Source organism: Syngnathoides biaculeatus, chromosome 8 (genome assembly GCF_019802595.1).
Source record: "Syngnathoides biaculeatus isolate LvHL_M chromosome 8, ASM1980259v1, whole genome shotgun sequence".
Taxonomy (NCBI): Eukaryota; Metazoa; Chordata; class Actinopteri; order Syngnathiformes; family Syngnathidae; genus Syngnathoides; species Syngnathoides biaculeatus.
In genome coordinates, this window is record NC_084647.1 from 14450460 (window position 1) to 14474396 (window position 23937).

The 23937-nt window shown below is 44.3% G+C and overlaps 2 long non-coding RNA genes across 2 annotated transcripts; both read left to right on the plus strand.

Moving 5' to 3' along the window:
- The first annotated feature begins 15000 nt into the window (after positions 1–15000).
- On the plus strand, positions 15001–18552 carry LOC133505291 (uncharacterized). Its single transcript, XR_009796204.1, has 3 exons — positions 15001–16684; positions 16779–16975; positions 18320–18552. It is a non-coding gene; the product is annotated as an uncharacterized LOC133505291 (long non-coding RNA).
- Positions 18553–19631: 1079 nt separating this feature from the next.
- Positions 19632–22826, plus strand: LOC133505290 (uncharacterized). Its single transcript, XR_009796203.1, has 2 exons — positions 19632–20563; positions 20745–22826. It is a non-coding gene; the product is annotated as an uncharacterized LOC133505290 (long non-coding RNA).
- Positions 22827–23937: the final 1111 nt, after the last annotated feature.

Sequence of the window (23937 nt, forward strand, 5' to 3'; positions counted from 1 at the left end):
CAATTTAGAGTGTCCAATTAATGTTGCATGTTTTTGGAATGTGGGAGTAAACCGGAGTGCCCGGAGAAAACCCGAGCGGGCACGGGGAGAACATGCAAACTCCACACAGGCGGGGGCGGATTTGAACCAGAGTCCTCAGAACTGTGTGGCCAACACTTTCCAGCTGTGCACCGTGCCGCTTCGCTGTACACATATTATGGCAAAAAAACACATTTTGACATTATGTTTTAGTACATCTCATTATGTTTTGTGATCAGTTTATTTTGGCAGAGAAAAGATATGTGGTTAATTTTCCTCCAATGATCTGTGGTTTTAATCCCCCCCTTTTTTTTTGCCAAAACATGACTAAATGTAATGAAATGAGATTAATTATATTAATTTGAGAACACAATTGAAGTAGGTATTACATTTTCAACAGAGCATCTTGTAATTGTAACCAAAGCAACAGTGAAAACTAAAAGAAGAAAAGAAATGTTTGTCCTATCAAATGAAGATTCTTAAACAGTGCCGCTAATGTCCAACGTGCCAGATCATTTTAAAATGCTCCCAAGTATCCCCCCCGCCCAGTCCGGTTTGGCCTAAACGATCACATGTTGCAAATTCACAGTTGTACCGCGGCCCGTTTGTGTCCTGTGATTAACGACCTCCTCTCTTTTTGGCTCAAAGCGACGAGTACGTGATCTGCTGCAGTTTTCGGTGTCGGTGCCGGTGGGGGGGGTTCCATTTTGTGAACTCAAGGGGGAGGAAAAGGAGCGCAGTACGCGTCTTTTTAAAAGACACGTGTTTACACTTTGGGCCCGCTTTTTCGCCATAAAACGTTTCCTCGGCACCCGAGCTGTGCGGGTGTGCAACCGGCACGGCGCACACGCATGTGCTGCCGCACGTGCGACCGCAGAGAACAAAAGTCGACTTTTGTCTGCGGCCCTGCCTTTTCTCTCACACGCACACACGCAATATTGCTTATCAATCTTAAAACATTTGGGGAGCAGTCTTTGAAGATCCATTGTACTCCAGAGGGCATTTTGAACAAAGCAAAAACGGGTGTAATTTTTTTTTTTTTTTTTTTTATGACTTTGGTGCTGTGTTTCGGAGATGTGACTCATACTGTACGCGCGGAGGTGTAGAGATTATTTATTGGGTCAGCCAGACCTGGGCACTGAGATACATAACTACCCGGACTGCGATGACACAGACTCAGCTTTCCACAAAGTTATGGTGACCCTGCAGGCGGAGCTCGGTCCCAAAACAAACTCTCACATGGTTCCATTCCTTCGCTCCGATAAAGGCCGGATTTCGCTGTGTGCTCGCACAACTTGTAGATAAGGACGGGCTGCTCTGTTTTTGTTGACACGTACGGACGAGTGAATGCGGACCGGTCAGTTTTCACAGGCCTTTGCTCTTGAATTAAAGATGCGTGATGAAAAATAGCCTTGAACAAATCAGAGCGCGGGCGTCCGTCCCATTCTGTTTCACGTCATCTCCCTTTTAATATAATTTGTAATTTCTGCACATGATGGTTGTTTCACGTTCCTTTTGTGTGTAAATGGGTCAGTTGAAATGCACATGAAACAATTTTTAAAAATATATTCTCTATTACATTTGTTGAGTACACTTCAGCTATATTCAACATTTAAGTAGAGTACATTCTCATTTAATCTTTTAGAACAGTTTTATTTTTTCATTATTAATTTATGTACAATTTTATTAAACGTGAACTTCATACATTCGAATTGAATCGTTATTAAAGTACAGTTTCTATACTCTTATGTTTAAGCACAATGTGTTGGCAACAGTGATAATTAATATACTTGGGAATAAAGTTTGTGGCATGTTTATGATAAACACTTGGCCTATACGCGACTATATTTTAATGGTGGTCACTGTGTAGCGCTCGTGCACCTGCGTCACGTGACTGGCCGTATTGTCGGTCTAACAGAGCATTCTTCGATGCTAATCCGGTTGGAATATTGAAAATACGTTTTATAGCATGACGCTCAGAGTTTTGTCCAATACCGTTAAACATTTAGAAGGTGATAGTAAACGAAGGTACATGGAAAAATGAGACACTTGGCAGAGAGGACCCATATTTAATGCCGAAGTTGAATTTTTTGCCGATAAGAAATTGGACTGTTAACCCGCTTCCGCTCGTCTTGGACAACTGGATCTACACATGGATCTGGTGAGTAAGTCGTCGAGATTTACACGGAAGAGTTTGAAAGCGTAGAAAAGTCTGGAGGCGTACAAATACTTCGTTGCTGGATCTGTTCTCAAAAAGAATAAATCCCAAATAGTGATGGAGCCACCCGGATTTTTTCCAATACAAATACAAATATTTAAATAAATGAGCCCTGGTTTTACACAAACTCTCATTCATTAACTGTGATTGGAAAAAAAAAAAGGGCACCGAGTCAGCTCCTGGTACACGGAAGCGTATTGCGGCCACATGTTAAACTTCAGTAAACTTATCCATGACAGACTTTTTTTTTAAAATATGCATTGTTCTCAAATGAGTCCAATGCGTATTTAAAAAAAAGAAAATAAACCGCTGGGATAGGCTTCAGCCCCCGTACACGGAAGCGTGTTGGGACCACTACTGACGGTGTAGTTTGTTTTTTTAAATACGCATTGTGTCATGGTCCTACCGGTCCAGCGCTGGCTGCACTGATTAGGAGGTGCACACCTGTGCCTCATCGGTAGTAATTAACCCCTGTATATATCGGACCCAGTGGACAGTCTGGCTTTGCCAGATCGTCGCCACCCATGCCCCGTTCCTGCACTCCTGTATTCTTGATCGTGAACCCTGGTGTACCGACCCCTTTTTGCCCGCAGACCTGCTCTCTATGTCCGACGTCTTAACTACCACTGCTCCACTTGACTGTCTGCCTGATCCCCGACTCTGGAGCGAGTAAACACTTTTCCCAAACTGCCTCTGCGTCTCCGGAGTCCTTCATTTGGGTCCTCCTCTGTACCGATGGGTCGTGACACATTGGACTCATTTGAGAACAATGCATTATAGAAAAAAAAAAACTTTCGGGGAGAAGTTTACCAAAAATTAACATGTGGTCGCAACACGCTTCCGTGTACGTTGGTGACGACTCCCTGTCGTTTCGTTTTTTTTTTTTTTACGGATTGTTCTCAAATGAGCCAACTGGGTATTATAAATACTTATTGGGAGTTTCAGATTGAGAAGAATAATTCCTACCTGAAGTGAAGTGATCGCTACACGGTCGTGTGTATTTGGTTGGGCACCATCCATCACGTTTAATTGCCAAAATCCATCGATCTTTTCTGGTCTTGTCAGCTGGTATTCCGTAGAATGATCTCTTTGAATATCTGTCTCTCGTCTGTTGTGACAACCAACAGCTCAGCAGGTCTCGGGCAGCTCTGTATGACTGGCAATATGGCGCCGTGAAAATGGTGACGTCACATATTTGTAAATAGCAAGCTGAGTACTTTTTTGAGGTGGTTCCTGTTGTAAAATGTTTGAGAATCATTGAACTAAATAATACAAATTGTAGGCATTACATTGGAACTGTTGTTTTGGACTGTAATCCAGCCATAGATTAGAGGCCATGATTTGAGGAAATCCTTCCACTTTAATGCTTATCCTCACCAAAATACAAAATAATTTTACTCAATACATGTTCGACCTTTTCAAAACGTTTCACTGGTAACAAACGGCCATTAAAAGCAATTCCCGTGGTCCTAGCCCTCGCACGCTTGGAGATGCTGCGCGTGGAACGTGTTGTGTGTATGTAGACAATGAGTAGCGACATGAGGGCTAACCTGCTGCCAGCTCGGTTTGCACGAGAAGCCGAGCGGCAGCAAAAGATGTTGACATTTTGGCAGCGGAGCATTTGGCATCCGAAAGGTCACCGCAGTGGATTTAGGAGCATTGTGTAAAGTGTATTTGTCTGCGTTTGGAGCCGCTTGCCTGCCAAAAGCGCTTAAAATGTGAGTCTTTCTTATCAATAGTGTGTGAAAAGAGCAGCAGAGGGTCATAAACAAAGATGCAGGAAGTGCTGGACTCAGCCCAAACAAAATACTGTACAAGGGGGGGATCCCTGCCAAACACACGTGAACGCGCAAAGCCCACTCAGTGCACACTTAGCCGGGCCTGTAACATTCATAAACAGTTGTTCCACGTGTTTTGAGTGGAACATAGAATTTAAGACAAGCTGTGAGGAAGCAAGACGGTTGAGTGGTTACTTCATCTGTCTGACAGTTCTGAGGTTGGGCCTCCAAGCCTCCGGCTCCGGCGTTCCCTCGTGGAGTTCGCATGTTTTCCCACTCGCTTGCGTAGCTTTTTTCCAAGTATTGCGAGTTACCCCCCCCCCCCCCCCAACCCCCCCCCCCCCCAAAAAAAAAAGGATGTTTCCTAGGCTAAGTGAAGACTCAAAATAGTCTTTGTTGGAATCTTTTGTTTCAGGTTTTTCCATGCCTCTCACCCAGTCAGCTGGGGGGCAGGCTTCACTTCAACTCTGAACCTGATGAGGATGAGCAATAGCCGCCTTGACTTCCTGTGTGAAAATGCAAAAGTATTTTCAGCTACACGTTAATCATACAGATTTTTACACTTGTTTTAACGACTGTTACCATGAACGCCTCCAGTTAGAGACAAATTTAACGAGATTCTTTATGAGAGCGATATTTTAAAAAAAATGCCTCTACAACGATAATTATGCCTTCTTTTTAATTTTATTGTCAGAGAGGCAGTAATTGAACAACACTGCGGTGGTGGGCATTTAGCGTCATATAAAGGGACAACTGATAGAATTCACATTGTGGAGCCTTGAGGTTCCACACCGCTACAAAATCCAATTAAAACATATTGTTAAATGATTACAAAAAGAAAATTATCGCACACATCATTTCATCAAACATCACACTTTTAACAGCATGCACTGTTTCAGTGGTGTTATCTTTCAGTTGCAGCCCTTTTCTCTTCATTATCGCTGAGAAAAATAAAGAACAACCCATCTCATTCTGCAACGGGGAAAATTAGTGGACTTTTTCAAATTATTCACTCTGCTCGCGAATACGCAAAACACAACCGCAAGGGCAGTCATGAGAATTTTTCCTGGGGATATTCTGGATGTCATCAGTTGAGACATAATTCCACTTTTATGGGTGTTGAAATCACATGGCAGGTTGTAAGTATTTGCAAAAAAAAAACCCCAAAACAAATAAATGCTTTATTACAGAAATTTTCAGTTCTCTACTTGAGTACAGTAATGACATTTCTAATGACTCTGCTTTTTGTTAGCTTGATAACATATTATCCTAAATAACTTTAATATTTTTATCAAATGAGAGTAAAATAGCTCCAATAAAAGCAAAACTTGGAACTTTTGCAGATTACTCTCTACACTCTGTTCTTCTTCATCCCACAGATGTTTGTTGGGTTCTGGTCGGTGCTCTTAAGGTCCTTTTGCACCAAAATAATCCAACCACAAATTTATGCTCCATTTTGCCGGTTCAGAAAAGATCCACCTCGAATCGTAACAGGTTTGCCCGCCAGGCTTTTCTCCATTTTGTCAAATGCAAACAGATTATAGGCTGTTAACGGCGTGTGTTTGTTCGCAGCTGCGTTGTTGTCTATAATTTCTGGCGCATCTCCCGACATGCCTGTGATGTGTTGAGCTCTGATGTGTGCAGCTCGCCATATGGGAAGCTTCTTCGTTTCATGGCGCAGTTGCGGAACATGTGGGAGATAACAGAATTCTTCTTGAGTTATTACTACTTAAGAGCAGTCTGCATTTTTGTGTGCTATGCAAAGTACTTCAATGTGGATCGTTTGCTTTGCCAAGTGAGTCGAGCATCAGATGCGCAGCCACAAAAACATCAGACTCTAGAAAGGCCTCTCTTTGTACAAAAACATGATGCCAAATTTACCAAGGGGAGCAGCATTTTCAAAGTCATTCAGAATTGAATTAGCTGCAAACAAAACTTCACGCCTACAAGATATTTGAAGTATTCAATTAACTTAACACACTTGTTTTTACACGTGAGTACATAAGGATATGCAAATATGCAAATTGGTGGCACTGTGTCCCGGACTCGCCTGTGTGGAGTTTGCATGTTCTCCCCGTGCCTGCGTGGGTTTTCTCCGGGCACTCTGGTTTCCTCCCACATCCCAAAAACATGCAACATTAATTGACACTCTAAATTGCCCCTAGCTGTGATTGTGAGTGCGACTGTTGTCTGTCTCCATGTGCCCTGCGATTGGCTGGCAACCAGATCAGGGTGTACAACACCTCCTGCCCGTTGACAGCTGGTATAGGCTCCAGCACTCCCCGCGACCCTCGTGAGGATAAGCGGCAAAGGAAATGGATGGATGGATAATAATTTTGCACTAGGTGCAAATATCCACCTCATCTGAGTCTGAGTCAGAGGTTTGGGGGTGCTGAGGCACTGGCCAGCCAAAATAAATTCATCTCCTCTGTAATTTGTATAGCCATCCATCCATCCATCCATCCATTTTCTTAGCCGTTTATCCTCACAAGGGTCGTAAGGAGTGCTGGAGCCTATCCCAGCTGTCAATGGGCAGGAGGGGTTGTACACCCTGATCTGGTTGCCAGCCAATCGCAGGGCACATAGAGACTAACAGTCGCACTCACAATCACACCTAAGGGCAAGTTAGAGTGTCCAATTAATGTTGCGTGTTTTTGGGATTTGGGAGGAAACCGGCGTGCCCGGAGAAAACCCACGCAGGCACGGGGAGAACATGCAAACTCCAGACATGCGTGTCCGGGATTGAACCCGGGACCTCAGAACTGTGAGGCCAACGCTTTAACAGCGGCTCCACTGTGCTGCCCACTTTGTATATTTTATTGCAATTTAGATGCAGGAGAAGCATAACACTTTTTTATGAAAGTCTGCGACTAAACCATCAAATCGAATACAGGTTATTATTATTCAAAAACTGTTATTATCTAACTTTAGTGTGACAGAAAAAGAGAAAAGAATTGGATATATTAAACAAACATATTGTAAACACATGTATTTTTTCTGATGCAAATCAGTCCCTTAAATAATAAATAAATAAATTTGGGGGGGGAAGGGTGAGGGTGAGGTTCGGTGAAATAAAATGCACAACATTCAAAACAGATTAAAGAAAAGTGACTTTGTCTGATTACATAAACTCCTGTCCTGGCACCTCCTTCTTTCTGGTTCCCATGAGGAGTTCTACTGTTGTGTAATTTTGTTTTTGAAATATTACATTTCAACCATATGGTTAGGCACTTTTCTATCTTTCTTCTAAATGACATATAGTAAAAAATAATCATAATAAATTCTGAACTTTTAGGGTTCCATGTGTCTCATCATTGTGGCAAAATGTGTACCAATCATCCATCCATCCATCCATCATGTACCGCTTTTCCGGGTCGGGTCGCGGGGAAAGTAGCTTCAGCAGAGATACCCAGACTTCCCTTTCCCCAGCCACTTCTTCCAGCTCTTCCGGGGGGATCCCGAGGCGTTCCCAAGCCAGCCGAGAGAAATAGTCTCTCTAGCGTGTCCTGGGTCGTCCTCGTGGTCTCTTTCCTGTGGGACATCTTCTCACCCTATCTCTAAGTGAGAGCCCGGACACCCTGCGGGGGAAACTCCTTTCGACCGCTAGTATCCGGGATCTTGTTCTTTTGGTCACGACCGCGTCACTGTAACTTTAGGGAATACACAGCGACGAATGACAAAAATAAACTAGCTTACACTGATAGACTCTCGTAACTCCGGATGTTGTCGTATTATACTCCAGCCGGCACTTTGCTGCAGTGGCCTGTTTTCTTGCTGATCTCAGTCCCCTCTTGAATACAATTTGTCTCCTCACTGCAACGAGCAGCCACTTGCAGAGAACAGAAAAGCCTTCTTTCAAGAGGGAAAAACCACTGGCCCCAAAGTGGAGTCGTGCCAATTTTTTGTGGCATTATTTGACTTTTGACTAATAATCCCCGTAGAGTCCAGCTCGTAGGGTGTGCAACTATAGTTTTGCATGTCAAACAACACCTAGAGTTGATGTGTGCACATTAGAATAAGGGGGCACTGTAAAAAAAAAAAAAAAACCCACAAATCTCTTCGTGCACGTTCATCAAAGACCTTGAATCGACTTTATATGCTGCTGTGCATGCGTGCCACTCGGGCTGGATGATGTGTTCAAGGCGCATGCGAGACTCGAGAGTTCATGTCCAACTCTACCACGAGAGGTTGCCATGTTTGCACGAGAGAGTGGGAATATGTGTGCGTGCAGCCGTCTTCCTGATTGAGACTGAGTTTACGCTCTCACGAGAGGAGCAAGTTTGCATGTGACCGCGCGGGAGCGAATAGGCTGCAAAATGAGGAGTGGGTCGAGTGTGCAAGCGCTTGTGTGCATTTACATGTGTGAACGGTGGTCCTAATGAAATGTGAAAGCCCTCCAAGTCACCTCTGTCAGCCCCCTACCACCGCTAACGCTGTCTGCGGGTCTCTTATCTCACACACACAAAGGCACATGCACGCAGGGCTTTTGTTAGCGTGGAAGTGTTAGCGTGGAAAGAGGTGGGTCGCGGCCTCGCTCTGTCTGTCCCGTGAGGCGACGCGCTCCCCGGGCATGTTGCTCGTACAGCTGGCAGCCTCCAGACAGACACGAATACATGCATGCAGACAGAAGCACGCGAGGCAGTAGGTCATGAAGCTGCTGGCGCAAAGAACAGGCGGGTCTGACACCAGAATAGCGGACAGCGTTTCGGACATCCACGGCAGAGCGTTCAGACCAAGAAGAAGTTTCGTTGAGATTGTGTGTGTGTGCAGACAAGTTAACGTGGGAGAAAAACAACAAGTTTGAGGGAGGAAGACAGAACAGTAAACCATTTTATTTATTTAAAAAAGGGGATTTCCTTTATTGCTACTAGATGCATATACAGTACACACAGACAGACACGCACATGAAGTGCGCCCAAAAGTCAGCTAGGAGGGACTTCAGCACACCAGCAGGCCGTGACCCACATAAGGAAAAGTGATTAGGAGAGGCCAACAGTAAACGGCACATTGTCGAGCCAGTGATCCCAGCTGCAGTTCTCGTAATGCCAGCTGGTAGTGCCGAATAAACATTGTGTGTATTTCCCTAAAGTGTCAATCAATGTAGAACCAGAGACTGATGATCAGGACAAATGTGAGCTTTCTTTCCTCAAAGGTCCCATTTTCAAGTTACTCACCACAACCAAATATCAGAAAAAGACCACATAAGGGAGGAGTTCAAGTATCTCGGGCTCTTGTTCACGAGTGAGGGAAGAATGGAGCGGGAGCTCGACAGACGGATCGGTGCAAGATCTGAAGTGATGCGGACTTTGTATCGGTACGTTGTGGTAAAGAGGGAGCTAAGTTGAAAGGCGAAGCTCTCAATTTACCAGTCAATCTACGTTCCTACCCTCACCTACGGTCATGAGCTGTGGGTTGTGACCGAAAGAACAAGATCCCAGATACAAGGGGTCGAAATGAGTTTCCACGTCGCCCTTAGAGAACGGGTGAGAAGCTCGGTCATCCGCGAGGGGCTCAGTGTCGAGCCGCCGCTCCTCCGCATCGAGAGGAGCCAGATGAGGTGGCTGGGGTATCTGATTCGGATGCCTCCCGGACGCCTCCCTGCTGAGGTTTTCCGGGCTTGTGCCACCGGAAAGGGACTCCGAGGACGACCCAGGACACCCCGAAGAGACTATGTCGCTCGGCTAGCTTGGAAACGCCTCGGGATCCCTCTGCTGGAAGAAGTGGCTGGGGAAAGGGAAATCTGGGTATCCCTGCTGAAGCTACTTCTCCCACGACCCGACCCGGATAAGCGGTAGAAAATGGATACATAAACGAACATGTTACCTGTCACATGCCACTTCGGTAACACGACAGACATGCTGAGCTGGTCACCTTGCGGACACCACACGCAGGACTAAGAACAGTCATGTCTTTTTATTTCCTCATCTTGTGAGGGGTCCCTTACATTTAAAAATGTCCGTTGTTCAAAGCGCTTATCCTCACAAGGGTCACCTATCCCAGCTAACATTTGGCAAAAGGCAGACTACACCCTGAACTGGTCGCCAGTCAGTCACAGGGCACATATCGACACTATCACTGAGCGAAAATCAGTGACCCGTTAAGATGTTAAAAATCACTTCGGGTTAAGAAATTTGTGCTGTGCATTATAATTCAGACCAATGTAAAAGAGGTAATGACAGTTTCGTTGTTTTTAATCTTAATGTCCTGAGTAGTTATCATTAAGATGATAAGATGAGATAAGTTTCTTTTTCTTTGTCATTACTCATCTGACTTTGGAGAATATGATGCAAGAATATTATTTTGGGAGTTTTTTTATTTATTTATTTTTTAATAAAGACAGACAGACACAGCCTACACGAAAAAGCTGTAGAATTTGAAACGTGGCAAATCAGGTTCTGGTCTTTGTTCTTGCGAATTTGCATAGTTCCCCTGGAATGAAGATGTGGTGACTCTTGCGCTTTGAGTGAACACATGTCCTGATTCAAAAAGGATGTTGCGTACCGTAAGTGGTTATTGACGGCAAGACAATGCCACCAAAGTCTTTGACAAATCGGTGGACAAACTCGTTGGGACGCTTACATAAATGCCTTTGTTGTTGTCCAAGAATTATTAAATGACGTGATGATGTCGGGTTGTGGAGTCATCGCCAGACGCCGCTGAGATGAGCTGGACTTGCGAGTCTGCACACGGGAGCAAAGAACATACAGGTGTGTACTTTTGTGATGATTATTTTTAATTATCACAAAAGTACACACCTATATATATTTACAATCACCTGTATCATCACACATCCAAATACTCCAGTACAAATGCGAGCATAATTTTAGCACATCTTGGATCCGACTTCATCTTTTTCAGGCTTAGTGAGACATTTTTATGGGAGGCGGACATGATGAAAAAGGTCTTCTCTGGAATTAATTACGCAGAGAAACATTTTCGCTGAAACCTGCAGAAATATATACGGCAGTAGATTTTTCAAAGGGGTCACTGACTACCCCGCGAGTGAATCGTGAGGTTCTTTGACGGCACAAAGTCGGTAGCAGGCAAGACATTTTCCACATTACCACCTCCTTCCTCTCTATTGCTGCGTTTACTCCCACTCGTGTCTCTATTTTGGTATCCTCCTCTCACATTTACTGGTCTCTTTAGAGAGATAATTTCCACTCTCCGTCTATTATTTCAGGGCCCGTTGAGGTTTTTTATCTCACGTAATTTAACTCCTTCTTAGTTGTTTCATATGTAAAAATGACGGAATGAACACGTTCAATCAATCTTGAGTGTGTGGGGGGGGGGGGGGATGTTCGAAAATAATGATGCAGATACCCATGATATGATTTAACTCGGTCACTGCTGGATTTCTTTTGGGACATTATGGAAGAAACATCTGTTGAAATCCTGACAGGAAATTTCCCATTTGTTACAGTCGTTATTGAATTGTATTGAATAACAGTTGTTCTATTCCAGGATACAGTCCAGTGTTGACTGCAAAACCTTCTGTTGCCATGCGAGGACAGAGCGTTTGATGATTGCTTCCTCCCTCTGTCTCTTAGCAAGAGCCGCAGTGTACACACACACACACATACACAAGCATTGTTCTCCGCATTGTTCTGCGTGTGTCGGTGCTCGCATGACAACCGGTGTTAGATATTAACTGAGAGCGGTAGAGCAAAAGGTGAACGGGTCACCCGCGTTTGAACGTGTTTTTGTGGAGCGCGGGGATGACCGCGGGTGCATCCGCGCGCCGCCCGGGTCGGCGAACAGCTGAGCAGATAAATGCGGCGCACGTGATCTTCTGTATACGTTTGCGGAACATACTGCGTGCGAAAGACATTTACCTGTTGTGTCACAGCAGTCAATCACCCCTTTTTCCCAGCAGTAGAGTGCTTTGTTTGTACATGTGTGTTTACGAGGCGAGTACACACTTTTTCCAGTTACAAACTTCGAGTGGCGTCCCCCACTGCCTCACCAGGTCTTCTATTTTCGCATAATTTTACCCACTTTAATTCGATCAAATATGCATTTCAAACAAGATCAAGTGAATGTATTTTGAAATGGTGATTTAATTTATCTAGAGAGAACAAACAATCCAAAGCAAACTTGGCCCTGTCTGAAAAAAATAATGGCCCACCTTGTTAAAATCTGAAATCTGTTCCTACGGTAGCGACTTAACTCGAATTTTGACTTAAGTCGGATTCCACCATTAAAGTCAGAATTCACATCAAAATACGTTGCATAAAAAACGAATACATTGAAATAAACAAGATGATGGACTTAGCATGAGTGCTGAGAGGTGGATGGAGAAGAAGAAGGGGAGGCTGTGCTTAGCTATTGCCAACGAACCTGGTCCTCATTCCTCTCCATGTCGACAAGTATCAAAGAAACTTGTTTTGTGGTCATTGTGTCCGACGTAGGAACGGAACCCTTCACATGCGCTAAAATACGGGGTTTGTCTTTAATAATTGTCACCACGGTTGACTGACCGAAGCCTTGGTGGTGTTGGTGTCTCTCCTTTCTCCAATCTTTTTATGATCTTGAGCTTTGTTTCCATGGTAATGGATTTTCTTCTGGTTCCAGAAGCATTGCTAAAACACACGGCGTTCTTCTTTGGGGCCATAATGTCTAAAAAGGAGCGTGAAAAATGCGACGATATTCCCGGCGCACAAACATGGACAAGCATTAGCCAGACAAAATGGCGGACGGGGGACGGGCGTTGTAAAGTCGAAACGTCTTAGGTTGAGACCGTCCTAACTCGAGGACTCCCTGTATATGAAATAGGTCATTCTCGCCAAATGTATCAGTTTGTACCGATCGCTACGGAATTGTTTTGCTCATCCAAATTGGTTGTAACAAGTTTTGCTCTGACTGCACGATCGAAGGATAAAAAAACGCTATCATCCGGCACCAGCTCACTGGCACCGGGAGGATAAAAGATTAACTTCACAAAGGGGTTCTGTATTTTATTTGGTTGGTTTTCTTTTTCTGATTTCTGACCATTAAAAACCAGCAATGTGCGCAAAAAAGAAAAAAATGGATCTTATTTGTAATGTAGTGCAGGTGCGTCAATGAAAAGTGGTCCCATTGTCTCTACCCTGGCTACTCAGTACGAATAAGAAATTACAAAAGAAAAACAAGAACGGAACGTACTCACCTCCCAGGCACGAGCAGGCATCTCCTTCTTCACAATCACATGTCACATTAATGGCGAGAACATGAGGTCCTTGTTTTATGGCGGTCCCGACGTATGACGTTTCGTGCTTACAGACACCACGCAATCAACTACTGTACATTTCTTAACAGCGTAAGAATAAATCCTATCTGGCATTTGAAGGCGTACTCGGGTATTTGCTATTTTTCATTTGATTTACTGTCTATTTATTGCTAAGAAGATGTGTTCATTCAAATATTTACTGTAATTATGACTTTACCTAGAAGAGTCACTGTTGCCTGCCTTTGGTGCGGGCAGCGTGGGATCGATTCCTGCTCAGTAAAGGTGTCGATATCGACCCGGAGACTGAATGGCGACCAGTTCAGGGTGTATTCCGCCTTTTGCCCAAAGCTACCTGGGGTAGCCTCCGGCTCTCCCGTGACCCTTGTGAGGATAAGTGGCTTGGATAATGACATGACATGACTTTACTTAGCAGCATGATGAATGAGTGGTTAGCTCATCACAGTTCTGAGGTTGGGTGTTCGAATCCAGTTTGCATTTTCCACGAGTGCTTCCATGGGTTTCCTCCAGGTACTCTAGCATCCTCCCACACTCCAAAAACATGCATGAATGGTTGTTTGTCAATATGTTTCTTGCATTTGGGTGAGGCGAGCACCCCAAAGTGCAACCCTACCGTTTCCTTGAACTCAGCTGGGATAGGCTTTAGCACACCTGCAACCCAAATGTGGATAAGCAGTATAGAAAATGGATGCATGAATATCTTTACTGTTGCATTAGTGAGCTTAGTGATAGATAATGATGTGTTTGACTTAAAAAAAAAAAAAGAAGAAGACCCATACGAAAGTAATACATAGTCACCACAGGTATGGAATGCAAAATATCACATAAAAACCTGCCTGTAGACTTCATTCAAATTTTATTATTACAAAGGTTTGACTCTTTTTCTCATTCCATTATTTCCTATGGTCAACGGGTCTGTAAATAGTTTGCCGAGTATTGCAAACAAACAAACACAATCAAAGGTTTATAATAAGGTGAAATTCATCAGCACTCATTACATTCTCTTTTGGCTCATTGTTGTGTTTTAAACCTCAAATAAAAATGATGTATGAAATTAGTTTGAAAGGAAAAATGAGAGGCCAGTGATAATATCTTGTTATACTGTATATTCTTTTAGGAAAATCCTCGTTTTATACTTGGAATGGGGCACGGTGGAGCAGGTGGAAAGCGTTGGCCTCACAGTTTTGATGACCCGGGTTCAATCCCGGCCCTCCCTGTGTGGACTTTGCATGTTCTCCCCGTGCCTGCGTGGGTTTCCTCCGGGTACTCCGGTTTCCTCCCACATCCAAAAAAAACCATGCAACATTCAATGGACCCTCTAAATTGCCCCTAGGTGTGACTGTGAGTGTGACTGTTTGTCTCCATGTGCTCTGTGATTATCTGGCAAACAGTAACGGGTGTACCACGCCTCCTGCCCGTTGACAGCTGGGATAGGCTCCAGCACTCCCTGCGACTCTTGTGAGGATAAGCAACTAAGAAAAGGGATGGATGGATATACTTGGAATGACTCAGTAGTCCAGGTGAGCTAATACAATAAACTTCGGTTTCGGGGAGTGTAGTGCTAGACAACTTAGCACACAAACCCCTCGACTACAATAAAGTGAGACGAGAGGAATAATAATAATAATAATACATAATTAATTACTATTAGTATTATTATAGTGCAATACATAATTATTATTATTGTTATTACTATTACATAACAATCACTATGATACACACTACCGAACTCTAATGAGGCTATATGGGGTAGAAAATGGGTGGATCTAAAACACAGACTTCTGGATCCTGAGTTTCGAATTCCTTTAACTAAACAGACCGCTGTGCACCAGGATTCAGGAACGTTTAACCAAACTCACACACAAGCACTGCGGAGTCACATGACCCCAGGAACTTTGAACACGCTGCTAGCCAAATGACAAGAGTCAAAGTCAGTTGCTAGCAGAACGAAACTGAGCGAGTGAGGCTTGCCAAGGTCTGACTGGGAAAGGAAAGCAGCAGATCATAGTGCGTGACACACACACACTTGGAACAGAGTTAAGCTCGTGGAATCAGCTGATGTGGGAAAGGGAAAAACTAAACAGGAACCGTTGGCTGCAACAACAGAAACGTGATTATGAGGGTCTGCTAAGGCCATTAAAAACAAGGCGGTGGGCAATGACGTCACTGTCCTGTTAACGTGGCTTTCAAATGACACGTTTTCAGTCACCCAACAACAGGTGGAGTCCACGTAAAGTAGAAGATGTATAGAGGAGGAGAACTTACAAGGTATCTGAGGCATTCCAGTCATACAGACCTGCTGGGCTGGTTTGCGGGTCATTAAAATTCCTTTCCTTCTCTCAGTGCCTGGCTTATCGGAAGCCTCTGTTTGTTCCCCAAGCGACGTGTTGGCTCATGTCCACCCACCTGCCCAGCCTCGCCTTCCACCTTCGACGTGTTATCTCCCTGTGCCAGAGCACACTGCGTTCTGCGTCTCGGGAAGTTTATACGCCAGTTCCCCATGTTGTACTTAGCGACAAATACAAGAGTTCCCCTTTTGGATTCCACACCCAAAGTTGATCACCGACTACCATATTTTCAGCGTCTTTCATTCTGTCTTGTTTTTATTTTTTCTTTGCCACTTTGATTTGTGTTTTGTCTTGTCGCCACTGGAGCATGGAAGTGGTATCATCTTTTGTGTCACTTTCTGTGATAAGCAAGTGAGCAGGCAAAGTTTTGTGCCGGTGGTCCTCGTCACAAAACAACAACAACGGCATCAATGGGATGAAGAATAGAGCTGACAGTTGTTCTTGCCAATTTATTATCTAGCCATCCATTTTCTGAACCGCCTACCCACACCAGGGTTGCAGGCTAGCTCCCACGTATGTCACATCCCAGCGTTACGTAGGCGGACCCAAATGCAGGACTCCCAGGCAAAGGCATAATGTTCAGTGGGTTTTATGGTTTATTTTCACTGACGTCGCATTTTTTACTGCACCACTGCGCACCGCCATTTAACCTTTCTACCTAACGCGTACCCAGTGTGGAAGTCTACGGAATACTCTCGGTTACTGTTTGTGTTTTTGTGTTTCACGGGCATCTCGGGACTCAAGTACACAAGAGAGGACTTGCTAACCATCAGAAAGCCTTCTTCTGACTTTTCTTCTGACTTTTTGTTCAACAAGTCTCGCTAATTCGCTGAAGCTTTTTCCAGAGTTACTATTCAGTGCACTCTTCAAAGCCTCCAGTATGCAAGTCCAGCTGCGTAAGCGGGGACATCGTCTAACGCTTCCGATGAAAGTCTTTGGACATTCTGCGGCTCTGTGCTTCACGGAGACTTGGCTTTGTGGACGATTTCCCGACGCTATTATCCCGCTGCCCGGTCTCAACCTCCACCGTGCTGATGTGTCACCGAGCTAAGCTAACAAGCTTAATGGATACTCTTTTCAGAAGGCCAACATTACAGTTAAGATTGTTTTTTGTTAGTCATTTGAAAGATTCGAGAATTTTGTGAAATACTGGATTTGTTTATTCTTTTGTCTTTCTGCCATTGTCATAGGGTTAGGCTACCTGTCATTTGGAACCCACCAAGCTCTTGTCCTTTGCACCTGTGCAATCCATTTTTCACAACGAACCGGGTATTTTGGAAAAGTATGAAGAGCGAATCCATCCTCCCGAGTGTTCGAGCAATATCCAGCAATACAACGAGCCGGCATTGTGGCTAACACGAAGGAACAAAAAGCTACTTTCCAGGAGGTAAAGCTAGTACAAACAGACGAGACTGCTTGAGTGCGCTACTGCCCTGTACGTCACTTCCATTCCTCCTCGAAAACAAATCCCTCGAGAGGATTTTCATGGTGGGAGTTACCATAAGCCATATACGTCAAAATCATATTTTGTGCTGAAAAAACGGATGGGTCCATACCGGCTGCCGTTTTTTTCATTAATAACGTACTAAAAAATCATGCATTTCATGACAGTGGACCTTTAATCCCCACAGCTAAACAATCAAAAGATACATCATCTTCGCAATTCCCGGGGGACGGGACTGAACTTTATTATGGGAGGCAGCGGTATCGACCTCTGTGGGAGTGGGTAGGGGCAGGATTTATTTGAAACCCCTCTTCTGGGATTAGGAGAGGCATTGGATCACTCAATCTGGGAGTAGGAGGGGCGGGAATCAAAACCCTTTCCCGTGTCAGCCTCTGCGCTACCTAAGGTTGCAGAGGCCGAACCAATACATGTTAACTGCGATTTTGCAGAATAGTGTGGACATATTATTTATATGCGCATGTATAGGTATGTACCGATTTATGAACAACAGGCTTTGGTGAAATAAAATGGGTTGACCTACGCTGCACCACAGGCACACACACACAGGCGCACACACACACCATCCAGGGCTAATCTTTAACATCCCACCCCCACCTCGGCGGAAAAGTCAGACCATGCCTTTGATCAGCATTGTGAAGGCACACTGGGTGACCTGTGTGTGAGAGGGGCCCAAGAAGCGAGTGGTGGGAGGTCCCGACCTGAAGCGCCGGATATTGTTTTGCAACTTCCTACCCTCTAAGCTATGACCCGCAGAACCTCAGCCAAGGAGCCCTGTGTTTAGATGACCCCCCAACCTCTACTGTGCCCCTCCCTTTTTCCCTTTTACCTGGTTCTTTCTTTCTTTTTCTTTCACTCTTTCCACTCCCACTTGAAACCTTAACTATATCATATTATTATTCCTATTGGGGTTGATTATCTAAATACTACCAAAGTGAATGCACACACACACACACACATTCCTGCACCGTCTCCATAGCAGCAGGAATCCTTGAGAGTGTGCTTTGAACCTGAGTAGGGTAGGTGAGTCGCTGGGTTCCTCCATAAAGCGAGAACAAGATGGCCCCACTGTCCTGTTCAGTGCACATTTGGAGGTCTTGTGGTGGGCAATAAAGCTCATGTGCTCACTCAACATGAGACTCGGCAGAGATCAGTACTAAAAGTGACCCTTGCTTTTTGAACTGTAAATAACCTCCGTATGCGTGCTTTTCCATGTGACTTCTCCGTTGACACGCTCACAGACAATACCTTGAAAAATTGTTGTTGCAGGATTCCGCACACACCTCCTGGACTCGTGCATTGTTACTTTAAGTCATAGGAGAGCAGCGTTTCCAAGAAGACCAGCTGGTTTGATCCCAGTAAAGATTTTGTGACGTGTTAATCAACAGTGGAACCTCCAAACAACCAAACACTGGTGAAAGACAGATTTATTCCGATTTTCCTCATAGGTGTGACTACAAGTGCGAGTGGTTTGTTAGTTTATACAGAAAATAAGTACTTGAACACCCTGCTATATTGTAAGCAATCCCACTTACAAACCATTGAGGGGTCTGAAATTTTCTCGTAGGTGCATGTCCACTGTGAGAGAGATAATCTAAAAAGAACAATCCAGAATTTGGTCAATGACCTGAAAAGAACTGGGACCACCGTTTCCAAGGTGACTGTTGGTAATACACTAAGACGTCATGGTTTGAAATCATGCATGGCACGGAAGGTTCACCTGCTTAAACCTGCACATGTCAAGACCCAATGACAATTTGGATGGTACAGAGGAGTCATGGGAGAAAGTTTTTTGGTCAGATGAGACCAAAATTGAACTTTTTGGTCATAATTCCGCGAACCGTGTTTGGATGAAGACGAATGATGAGTTCCATCCCAAGACCACCATCCCTACTGTGAAGCATGGGGGTGGTAGCATCATGCTTTGGGGGTGTTTTTCTGCACATGGGACAGGACGACTGCACTGTATTAAGGAGAGGATGACCGCAGCCATGTATTGTGAGATTTTGGGGAACAACCTCTTTCCCTCAGTCAGAGCATTGAAGATAGGTTGTGGCTGGATCTTTCAACATGACCCGAAGCACACAGCCAGGAAAACCAAGACGTGGCTTTGTAAGAAGCAGATCAAGGTTCTGGCATGGCCGAGCCAGATATAAACCCAATAGAAAATCTTTGGAGGAAACTCTGTGTTTCTCAGAGGCAGCCCAGGAACCTGTCTGATCTAGAGAAGATCGGCGTAGAGGAGTGGGCCAAAATCCCTCCTGCAGTGTTTGCAAACCTGGTGAACAACTACAGGAAACGTTTGACCTCTGTAATTGCAAACAAAGGCTACTGTACCAAATATTAACATTGGTTTTCTCAGGTGGCGAAATACTTACTTGCAGCTGTATCACACAGATGAATCATTAAAAATCATATATTGTGATTTCTGGATTTTTCTCTCTCGATGATCTCTTTCATATTGGACATGCACCTACGATGAAAATTCCAGACCCCTCCATGATTTCTATGTGGGATTACTTGCAATATAGCAGGGTGTTCAAATACTTATTTTCGTCACTGGATGTGTCCTGTGATTGGTTTGAAACCAATTCAGGTTGCATCCCACCTCTCACCTAGACTCAGCTGGTATAGGCTCCAGACCACCCATAACCCTTTTGGGGATAAGCGGTACAGAACCTGAATGTATGACTAAAATATGACAGCAGATTTTGGACCTCTTCTGTTGCGTATTCATGCTTGAGAATATGTATACCTCTCCGAGTGTCAACCGTGATATTCAGTGCTGCTGAATATCTGCATTGGTGTCCACAAGCCTGCCTTCACACAACACATTTCGCTACAGTTCTCATCGGTTCTGGAGGTTTGCAGGCTGCAATCAAAATGATGCGAGGGAACATAGTTTGCGAGCGACCTTATGCTCCCTGTCTGCATCAGCGTGTTTGACAAAAGGACGTCAGTTGTGCCAGCGACAACCCCGTCCATGTCAGCATTGTTGTGAACAATACGAGTTTATGCGCTGCAATTAGGTTCAAAGCGGCAATACCCACGAATGTGACACGGTCTCGGTATGTGGGAAAAGTAAGCATTATTTTCACTTTGATGTCAACTTTAATACATTTCTTTAGATAATATGCATCCATAGCAATTATAGCATGCTGTAGAGTAGCCACTAGTTAAAATCCATTCATCCATTTTCTGGAGCACTTATCCTCACTTTGGTCATAGGCGTGATGGATCCTCTCCCAGCTGACTCTGGGTGAGAGACGGGTTACATGCTGTAAACCCTGAACTGGTCGCCAGCAAATCGCGTGATGGATATTAACAAATGAACCATTCACACTCACATTTACACCTACGGGTAGTTTAGAGACTTCAATTAGCCCAACATGCGTGTTTTAGTATGTTGTAGGAAACCGGAGCACCTGAAGAAAACCTGGACAGGCACGAGGAGAACATGCAAAGTACACACAGGCGACGCAAAACCAGATTTGAACACTAGTCCTCAAAACGGTGAGGGAGATGCACTAGTTGTCCACTGTGCCACCACAAGCTAACATCTTTTTAATTGACAACTTTTAGAAATGTATTCATTTGAAAAATGCTTTTTGTGTATCATACTGAGTGGCCTTTCTAGCGTTTGACCAGATAAGAGGGGCAAAATCCATCCATCCATTATCTACCGCTTTTCCAGGTTGGGTCATGGGGGAAGTAGCTTCGGGACGGATACCCAGACTTCCCTTTCCCCAGCCACTTCTTCCAGCTCTTCCGGAGGGATCCTGATGCGTTCCCTAGCCAACCGAGAGACAGTCTATCCAGCGTGTCCTGGGTCGTTCTCGGGGTCTCTTTCGGGTGGAACATGCCCGGAACACCTCATCAGGGAGGCGTCCGGGAGGCATCCGAATCAGATGCCCCAGCCACCTCATCTGTGTCCGCTCAATGCGGAGGACCAACGGCTTAACACCGAGCCCCTCCCGGATGACCGAGCTTCTCAACCTATCTCTAAGGGCGATGTGGAAACTCATTTCGGCCCCTTGTATCTGGAATCTTGTCCTTTCAGTCACGACCCACAGCTCGTGCCCCTAGGTGAAGATAGGAACATAATCGACTGGTAAATTGATATCTCTGCCTTTCGACTTAGCTCCTTCTTTACCACAACGAGCCGATACAAAGTCCGCATCACTGCAGACGCTGCACCGATCCGTCTGTCGATCTCCCGCTCCATTCTTCCATCACTCGTGAACAAGACCCCAAGATACTTGAACTCCTCCAACTTGAGACAGGATCTCATCCCCGACCTAGAGAGGGTACGCCACCCTTTTCCGACTGAGGACCATCGTCTCAGATTTGGAGGTTCTGATTCTCATCCTATCCGCTTCACACTTGGCGTAGAGGGTGTCCGGTTTGGTGGCCTCAGCGTCGCGTCTCTGCTATTTGCAGAGGATGTGGTTCTGTTGGCTTCATCAAGCCATTATCTCCAGCTCTTCCTGGAGCGATTCGCACCCTGCCGGCAAAATATTAAACACATACGATGTAGTGACGTATGTTCTGAGCCTTGAGGGTATTTCCTAGACACTGCGGCCTTTAAATTTGTTTCCATTTGGACTTAATTTTGATTAATGAATTAATTACAGAAAAATTGTAATTACATTGCAATATCAATGTCCTAATTCCTGGCATGCCAATAACATTGATACAAAAGATGCACCGAGTGACATGAGCGCACAAGAACGTACAATACAAAACATTGCAGCAAGCACTTAGCACCAGAGCTGACATTAGTGTCAAGAGTTCTAGCGCGGCCAAGGCTAATTTGTCCTGATGATTTAAAGAAAAAGATTTATTGTGAGCGTAATGGTTCCGTTATGAAATAAGAGTTTAGCAAACAGGTCTGGCCTTCATTACGGTTTTGGGCAATTAAAGGGATTTAGGACAGTAAAGGGTTTCTTTTCTTTATATATTTTTTTTACCTTTTTAGATTATAGAGGGAACAGTTTACTTTGGTCGAGGATTTTTTTTATGGTTTTATATCGCTGCGAAAACAAAATCAAATGTGTTTCCAAGAAAGTGTTTGGGTTTATGAGTCAGTTCAAAGTTTGAATAGCTAGCTCAAATTTATGAGTTACCGCCTTGTGAATATATTTCGATCAATCCACTTCCTGTATTTCACCGATAAAAAGCACGCACCAATCTATTTGTGTGAGCAATGTTCTACAGATAAATTCATATTTTTTTAAATTTATATGTCTACATATGCATCTATTTGCCGTTTGTATTGAAAAACATTGCCGGTGGCGTCAACATGTTTCTATTCAATCAAAATGGAAAGAAGTGTGATAAATAATTGCAATGCCTCATCGAGCCCATCACTATTTTCAATAGCACCGAACTGTGTCAAGCATAAAAGATGTGTCAAGGCTGAAGGCCCGTCACATCCATAATAATATTTACAGCCTATGAACAGATAAGATCCGAATAGCTAAAGATGTAGAACTTTAAAAAAAAAACATGTTTTTTATCATTTCTATTTGCAGAGTGGAACCAGTTGACTAGTCTTTTGTATTCTGGTGTGCAGCCACTGCGGGTTTGACATCTGACCTAATTTTCCTTCACTCTTTGACCCCCTTCAATGACAGTGATGCAGCAGATAAAAAAAAAAAGTCTGTGTATGTTGTTTTTTTATTTTTTTTGTTCGCCCAGCAGTGATCTTACTGTTCTATCACTACTATGACGCCAATACTGCACCTAAGTATTAAAGGATTATCGCGGTGTTTGATTTTGTTTTGATTTCATGTGCCCAAACTGCAAATTGCCATTAGGAGGTTACCCTACAAGTTGAGGCCTGAACGACGGCTTGTCTTTTAAGGCACGTCAGCCTAGGAGGACTCCTCCAGATTTGTCAGTACGCATCCAGACAATTACTTTTATACGTAAGCTGCTCCCTCTTTACAATGGACAAGGCTGTACTTTCCCAATGACCAAGTTTCATTTCCACTGTTTTGAAAATAGCTGTACGCCATTGGTCTTATTTCTGTCATCTCAGGCTGCGGTTTGTGCAGATACCTTCATGTTCACAGCAGGGAGGTTTGCTCTAAAAGCACTGCAACACAAGCAGAAAGTTTTCCCTTACCTTGAATCTTTCATCTCGAGATGTTAAAACACGTGTCTTATGATGTGTCACATCCATGCCATGGACACGGGATTACAGTAATACCTCATAACTAACTACAGTGAAGAAAATAAGTATTTGAACACCCTGCTATGTTGCAAGTTCTCCCACATAGAAAACATGGAGGGGTCTGAAATTTTCATCGTAGGTGCATGTCCACTGTGAGAGAGATCTAAAAAGAAAAATTCTGAAATCACAATGTATGATTTTTGTAATGATTTATTTGTGTGATACAGCTGCAAATAAGTATTTGAACACCTGTCCATCAGCGAGAATTCTGACCCTCAAAACGTCTTAGTCCGCCTTTAAAAGTCCACCTCCACTCCATGTATCAGATGCACCTGTGTGAGGTCGTAGCTGCATAAAGGCACCTGTCCACCCCATACAATCAGTAAGACTCAAACTTGTAACATGGCCAAAACCAGAGAGCTGTCCAAAGACACCAGAGACAAAATTGTACAACTCCACACGGCTGGAAAGGGCTACGGAGAAATTACCAAGCAGCTTGGTGAAAAAAGGTCCACTGTAGGAGCAATCAGTAGAAAATGGAAGAAGCTAAACGTGACGGTCTATCTCAATCGGAGTGGAGCCCCCTCCAAGATATCGCCTCGTGGGGTCTCAATGATACTTAGAGAGGTGAGGAATCAGCCCAGAACGACACGACAGGACTTGGTCAATGACCTGAAAAGAGCTGGGACCACCGTTCCCAAGGTGACTG